This window comes from Humulus lupulus, chromosome X (genome assembly GCF_963169125.1).
Source record: "Humulus lupulus chromosome X, drHumLupu1.1, whole genome shotgun sequence".
NCBI lineage: Eukaryota > Viridiplantae > Streptophyta > Magnoliopsida > Rosales > Cannabaceae > Humulus > Humulus lupulus.
In genome coordinates, this window is record NC_084802.1 from 245,210,793 (window position 1) to 245,219,387 (window position 8,595).

Sequence of the window (8,595 nt, forward strand, 5' to 3'; positions counted from 1 at the left end):
TAATCTAAAATATTATATTATATAATAATATAACATTACACTATATTATAAAATAATATACCAAAGACAATAATCTCTAATCTACATTAAGAAATATAACGATATTAAATTTAAAAATGCATCTTTAATTAAAATCTTAATTTTTTTCCACCTTTTAAAACCAGTCTTATTCCTTTCAAATCAAGTGTGGAGCCGGTATAACGGTAGGCAAATTTCAAAGACTATTTAAAAGGTTAATCTAATTCTTTCATCTATTTATATTAATATATATAGTGTATGAAAAAAATTATATTTAAGAATTTATGGTTCTATTTTTACTATTCAAAATATATTTTAGAAATTTAGTTAAATTTACAAAATTACTATTGCATATGATGTCATCATATGATTATTTATGTAATCAAATGTAAGAAATATTTGTTATTTATTTCTTTGGTCTTTCTTCTGTAGTGCATTTCACATCAGTTGAGACAACCATTTCCTCGTTAATATAATGAAAAATGGTAAGATTATGTCAATAATTATTGTAACGTCCCAAATTTTTTGATAGAATTAAGTGTTTTGATAAGCATGCCACGAAGACTTGTGAGATTATTAAGTGAATTAATTGATTTATATTATTCTACAATTGAATATGCATGATTATGTGTATTAAATATGTTTAAAGACTCACTTTTGTTAAAAATTGACATTTTTGTAATTTTGAATTGTAGATGGTATATTTGTTGTAAAACCCTAAATTAGCTATCTTAAATAGACAATATATTTTATAACTCAAAAGTATTTTTCTGACAAGTTTGAAGCAGTTGTCCCGATAGGTTTATGATCTATTGCGACAACTTGTTTTTTCCAGATTTGTGTTTTGAAGTCTTAATTCTCTAGAAAACATCATATATGATTATGGAAATTATTTGCCTTAAAATTCTGTCCATATATGTTGATATTCACTGAGAAAATATTATTTTATTTATAAGAAGATTTTTCTTTAAATAAAATATATTTTTCCTTTTTTAGACTTTGAAACTTTTTTGTCAACTGATTAAAGAATATTTTGTGATATTTTTAATTGAAAATTTTCGTGGTAATGGCTAGCTGTGAAAAGAATGATTCAAAAAATGTAGTTTCCTTTTTTGAAAAATTAAACTTTGTGTAAAAGAAATTTTTTATAGAGATTTCTTTTTATTTAAAAGATGATTTTAAATTCCTTTTATTGTGATTTTTGGAATTAATATATTGAATTAATTTTAAAGGTTTTCAAATAATTCCTTATTTAGTTTGATATTCTCACGATACGTTATAAAAGAAATTTATATCTTAGTTTTATAAAGAAAATATTTTGTGCTTATTCGAAATCATTTATGGAATATTCGTATTTAGATTTTCGTGCTGCTCGAGATAATAAACTTCAAGAAATACAATTTTTGAAGGAATTAATTGTTATTTCTATATTGAGAAATATGATCTGACGCAATTAATAGTTGTCCCCGCAAAATATGTGTCTGTCGGATCAGAATCAACTGAAAATGGCAAATCTTCATTAATCAAGAATATCTTCAAATATTCTTGCTTTTATTGGAGATTCTTTCTCAACCTTTCTGAGCATGAAATGGTCTCTATAAATAGGCTTCTAGGGCCTTGAGAAAAAGTTAACTCCTCGGTGTATAGTTATGTGAGTGAATTGTAATATTTGTGAGGGTTCATAGTTTGTATTCAAAATCATTGTATTCACGTAATCTTGTAGTAAAATGAGTGTTTAGTTTTGTGGTGAGTCTATACCACATTCACGAGTGAATACGGGTTGTAATTTGAACACAATCCTATAGTCTTCGGGAGAAGATTTTTACAAGCCTTGCATCAGGAGGATGCAAGCACTTGCAAGCCATTGAAGGGAGTTCAAGTGGTTAGGCGTTTTAATCAGAATTAGATTAGTGAAGAGAAGTACAACAAAGTTGCGGCAGATCAAAATATGGAGTCTTGTTTTGTCTAAGTCAATATTTTGTACTTGTGATTCTTTATTAATTAGTTTTATTCTTTGGGCGTGGCCCCAAGGAGTAGGTTATCCGAAAGAGTTTTTGAACCTTGTAAAAATTTGTTGTGTTCTTTATTGTATTTTGCACCGTCTTTTTATTATGTTCAGTTTCTGTCGTGACAAGTTCGTATTCTATCCCGACAAATCTGAAATCTGTTTCAACATTTAATTACCATTTCATACCTTAATTAATTTGCTTGGTTTAATTAATTTGGTAATTATTAAAAACAAAATTTTAATTGGTATCAGAGTAGTCACTAAACTCTTAGTGAGATTTTGTGGTTTTCCGTTTGTTTTTTTTATTGTGAAATGTCTTTTTTTGCAGAAGGTGGATCTTTAACTCGCCCTCCATTGCTGAATAATACAAACTATCCATACTGAAAAGTAAGGATGAAAGCTTTTATCAAATCCCTTGATAAAAGGGCTTGGTGATCAATATTGACTTGTTGGACATCACTTGTCGAGACTGATTAGAAATCATGTAAGACAGGTAAAATCTGAACTTGAATGGTCTAATGAAGAAGATAAATTGTCAATTTATAATAATAAAGCTTTACATGAAATGTTTAATGGTGTTGGTGAAAGTTATATAAAATTGATTTCATCTTATGAGTCTACCAAAGATGCTTGGGAAATCCTTCAATCTTAATTTGAAGGAACCGCTGATGTTAAGTGATCTAGACTTGTAATGTTGACCACAAGATTTGAAAACCTTCGCATGTCTGAAAAAGACACCCTCACTGAGTTTTATGAAGAATTGTCTGACATTGCTAATGAATATTTTGCTTTAGGAGAAAATTTGTCTAACTCTGTTTTGGTTAGGAAAATTGTTAGATCTCTTCCTGACAGGTTTCAATCCAAGATCACAACCATTGAGGAGGTAAAGAACCTTGACACCTTGAAAGTTGACGAATTGATTGTAACTCTTCGAAATTTTGAACTTAATCAAAAGATTTGACAACAAGAGAAAGCAATTGCTGTGAAGGAGAAATCGATTGCCTTGAAATCTTCCAAAGAGAAAATGGAAAGATCAGATGATGATGAAATGATCTTGTTATCAAAAAACATTAAGAAGTTTATGAAAAGGATTGATAACAAGAAAAACATGTCTGAATGTCTAAATCCTCCAAAGGTAATAATTTTTCCAAACCTTTTGAATCTACTAATGAAAAAGTTATTCAATGCAGGGAGTGTGAAGGTTTTGGACACATTCAATCCGAGTGTGCCAATACCTTAAAGAAAAAGAAAGCCATGGCAGCTTCTTGGAGTGATCAAGACTCTAAACAGAATGATGAGGAAGAAAATTCTAATCTTGTCTTAACTGCTGTTTTTTCTTGCTTACCTCTTTCTGTGCAGGTGAATGAGAACCTTATTTGTTTAAATAATACTATTTCAACAAATGAGGGTTCCCATGGTGATTTAGATGAATTTGATTTGGATGAGGATTCCTTGAAAGAATCATACAAAAATATGTATGATCAATGGTTGAAAGTGTGTTCAGATAATCATTTGATGGAAAACAGTAACAAAGTTCTCAAGAGGATAAATTAATAACTTGACTCTCTTGTTAAAAAATATGAAATAGATATTATTGCTAAAGATTCTGAAATCAAACATTTTTCTAATGAAGTTGATCAAATTGTGAAAGGTGTCAAAATGCTTAATAATAGATCTATGGTTTTGGATGATGTTCTGCTTACAGCTCAAAATGCTTGTGATTTTTCTAGATTAGGATCAAATGGATCTAAACCTAAAGGAAAAATAATTTTTATTTCTGGAAATCTTCCTGTTGTTTTGACTACTGACCCTTCTATAAGTTCTACTCAGACTCATGTGGCCTCATCTTCTCAATCTGTCACAACACATGAGAAACAGACCAGAAATTTTCATAATAAAAAAACTGGTCATTTTATTCCAATTTGTCATTTATGTGGAGTGAAAGGTCATATTCGACCTAAATGTTTTACCTTGATGAATTTTCCTTCACAAAAATTACTTTACTCATCATGGTAATTTTAGACAAATGCCCTTGAAGAAAAAGACTCCACCTAAGAAAGTTTGGGTGAAGAAAAATAAATTCAAATGTCTTGCTGCCTTTACTTGTCTTAGAACATGTGCTTCTAACTCTTGGTTTTTTTATAGTGGTTGTTATAGGCATATGACGGGTAACAAAAGTATACTCACTGACTTCAAGACTTTTGAAAAATGGGGAAGCCACATTTGGAGATGATAATTCTTGTAAGGTATTTGGTAGTGGCACTGTAAATACTGAAGGACTACCAAAGTTGCAAGGTGTTCTTTTGGTTGATGGACTTAAAACTAATCTAATTACTATAAGTCAAATTTGTGACCAAGACATGTTTGTAAATATTTCTCATGATAATTGCTTTGTGCTTGACCAAGATAAAAAATTTGTTTTGAAGGGTTATAAATATGTTGATAATTGTTACATATTATCTCAATGACACAGTTGTCACACAAACACAAGGAATGGTACTAATTTTTGTAATGAAAAACATGGTCATGTGGATTTTGAAAATTTGAGAAAAAATAGAAATGTGAGTCATGTTCATGATTTATCAAATTTAAGTAAATATTCTTTTGATAGCTGTGAACCGTGTTGATTGAGAAAACATTTGAAAATTTCTCTTGAAAAATGTTTTTGTGTTGATGATGTGTCGTGACTCACATGGGAACTTGTTTGAAATAAAACTTTGGTCTTAGAATATGTTGAGATTGCCAAAAATATTTCAAATATTTTCACAAAATCCCTAGATGTGATCAAGTTTGATTCCCTCAAGAAATATGTGGGTGTTTGTACTAATTAATTTATTATTATTTTTCATATCCTTGACATTGTGTTGCTCAAAAGTTGTCTTGTTCTTGTCCAAATTGAGGAAATTGTAAAAATTAGTTTTTAACATTATTTTACTATTTTGTTAGTTTTTCTAGTTAATATATCATGCTTAGTGGTCTAGAAAAATAGATAGGTCTATCCATTTAATATTTTTATGAATCAATATGTGTATGTGGTGTGTGAGTATATAACATTTTTTATCTTGTCTCAGGCTCCATCTTAAGAATAGAGCTACCTACATTAGTGTGTGAAAGTCATCCATGAGTAAGTTGGAACTATGTAACTAAAATTATGTAGAAGATACTCTACCATGTGAAAAGGGCAACCATCGGTGTAGTGTGAAAGCGTCTAAGATGAGTACTTCATGCAACTTGCGAAAAAAGCTAAAATTTGCCACGAAAGAGCAATGTCACGTGCTTTCACATGCACACACAAATTCTTGAGATTGATTTTAGTTTCAAAACAAATATATTAAAATGCATATACTCCATTTGTGTCACTTTAAATATTTCATGGGATAGGATTAACTATTTTTTTAGGCAAATAAAAGCATGGTATGTTAAATTGATTTACTAAACATTATAGTAAAATTTTGTTAAAATGTACTAATGTTTGGTTTTTTCTCAATAGACAGGTCATAAAAGATTTTTTGGGCACAAAAAGATATTTTGGAATTTTTATATTTATATATATACCTTTGTGCTTTTATAAAAAAAAAGTTGATCGTTTGTGGGAATAGTAAAAATATTGACAATTTCTTTTGTGCATTGAAGATCATATTCTTAGACAAGAAAAAGTTTTCATTTTCCCAATTTTTATGGTGTTTTGGTTGGTACCCATTTTTTTTCTTCCACTTCATTTTCTCTTCTTCTTCTTGTTTCTTTGTTTCGTTTTTCATCTAACATGTGTGCAGGCAACAATGATGATGAACTATGATGGAAGTGTGCTTAGCTCCTGATGCTGCTCCTTTGGCTCTTTTGATAGACAAAAAGGGGGAGAAGAATTATTTAGGGGGAGCATAAAAAGTTTCATGTTCTTGTGCTAATTGATCAAGTTTGGAAACTGCTTTTTTTTTTTTTTATTCTGTGCCCTATATTTTTGTTATATCTTGCGCAAGGGGAGTTTTGAGTAAACTCTATCCTTCAACTAATGTGTTATTTGCACATACTTTTGAGTGAGGGTAAAATAAAAGACTTTTTTCTAAAAACATGGCAAAGGAGGAGAATGTAAAACCCTAAATTGGCTATCTTAAATAGACAATATATTTTATAACTCGAAAGTTTTTTTTGACAAGTTTGAACCAGTTGTCCCGACAAGTTTATGATCTGTTGTGACAACTTGTTTTTTCCAAATTTGTTTTCTTAAGACTTAATTCTCTAGAAATCATCATATATGATTATGACAATTTTTTGACTTAAAATTTTGTCCATATATGTTGATATTCACTGAGAAAATATTATTTTATTTATAAGAATATTTTTCTTTAACTAAAATATACTTTTCTTTTTTTAGACTTTAAGACTTTTTTGTCAACTGATTAAAATATATTTTATGATATTTTTAATTGACAAATTTCGTGGTAATGGCTAGTTGTGAAACAAAAGATTCAAAAAAATGTAGTTTCCTTTTTTGAAAAAGGAAACTTTGTGTAGTAAAGAAATTTTTTATAGAGATTTTTTTTATTTAAAAGATGATTTTATATTCCTTTTATTGTGATTTTCGGAATTAATATCTTGAATTAATTTATAAGATTTGCAAATAATACCTTATTTAGTTTGATATTCTCACAATAGATTTATAAAAGTGTTGTACCCTAAAATTAGCATGAGTTCAATTACTCAGCTCGGGTATAGCTGGCAGATAAATATGTGGAAAAATAGCCAAGTGGAATATCTAGTTATTAATGATGTGAACAACTCGAGATCCAATCTAGTTCGTACACGATATACAAGTTATCATCTAACCTATACTTAAGGTAAGAATCGATTTCGGGACTCATAATTGTTAGATCCAACTTTGGGCGCTCTGAAGTTACTACGAGCTTGGAGTTAGGTAATTGATTAAACACTAGCTCAGGTGAAATATTCAGTGCGTGAGAGCCTAGACAATGCATACTAAAGGATCCTAGGAGATTCAGGGATTCTTTATACGCTCATTAATGACCAAGCTATTTCATATATCTGTCATTTATTATCTGAGATAGCAGGAGTATATTTATTATGTTATCAAATCATATCCCAATGAAAATGAGAATAATTTGTATTAATTATATACCTTATTTAATTACGCAGTTTATTTACATAGTGACCAGAACCTGTCCATGGAATTCTCCTATAAATACTAGGAATATGGGACAGGAGAGGGAGGGCTTTTTTTTTTCTATTACCAAAACTCTGCAGAAATAGAGAGAGAAGTAGTAATAATAGTGACTCATGGACCAGGTGGATTTTAACCACTGAACCACACAAATGTTCTGTGCTTTTGAGTGAATGCTTAATATATCATTGCGATTTATAATCTAGCACTAATCTACCTATATAATTTCTTAATACATTGTTGGCTAAAAACTGCATCAACAGTTTGGTGCTTTCATTGAGAGTAAATTAGTGTGTCACAAGTTCCGATCGACTTTCATCTTGGTCTCCACTCGCTCAATGCATGATAGTGAGACAGAATAGCCTAATGGGCAGGAGGCCCATCAGACCGCTATTCCTAATGAAAGGGGCCTGAATGTTCAGCAATGTCCCATAAAACAACCAGTGGGTCAAGACGATACTGGGAGTTCAACGTCACTATCGCCAAATCCTAATCCAGGATATCTGACTGTCATCGAGATGGAAAACGCCCAGTTAAGGAGCCATCTCGCTAGGGAAAACAGGCAGATTGAGGAGGTCTTGGCTAGGTTACCCCTTCTTGCAACTGACGTTAATGTCGGAAAGAGGCAAAGTGGGTGTCTTAAATCCCACAGGAATAACCAATCCAAATCGTGTCCATCTATCAAAACTGCCACTTTGAGTTATGTGCCTTCAGATTGAAACCACCATAATGCTCGGCCCACTGATCATCACAGAAGTCATCAACATGTCAGTCGGTCAGTCAGGACCGCGACCCAAGCTCTGTGCCTTCTTCACAAATTCCCATAAATGCCCATAACAATCCGCAGGTAGGGGCTGGGACAAGCTCACGAAGACACAATGGTCTAAAAAATCCCTCTATGCCACGATCAGAGCCCCTGGCACAGAGAACTAGGGATATTGGAGTAGAACTAAGACGGGCCAATTTAGTCCGTCCTGATGGAGCGAGGATTGCGTCATCCGTAAGGCATCCTCCGTGACCTGTAAGACATCCATCACCACCTTGTCCTCATCGAGATGTTCAGCTCGTGGGAATAGTAGGAGAAATCCTCCCCCGTCCACGAATACTTCTGCCCCATGAACGCGTGTTGAGAACCTAGGTCCTCGATCTCAACCGTGAGCAATAAGTTTCGCAAATGGAAGTTATTGGACGGAGAGCCAGCGTGGAGTCAGATTCGAGAGTGACCTTAGAAATCATTTGAGTTCAGCATAAAATCCTCGATATGATCGACAACCCGACCTGCGCGATCATCTGAACTCACAGAGAAGGTATCCAGTTAAGGATGAGGATATTAGCTATACTCAACACGAGGGAGGTCCTTCCGTTGTATGCGATAACAGGAATGTCCCACATA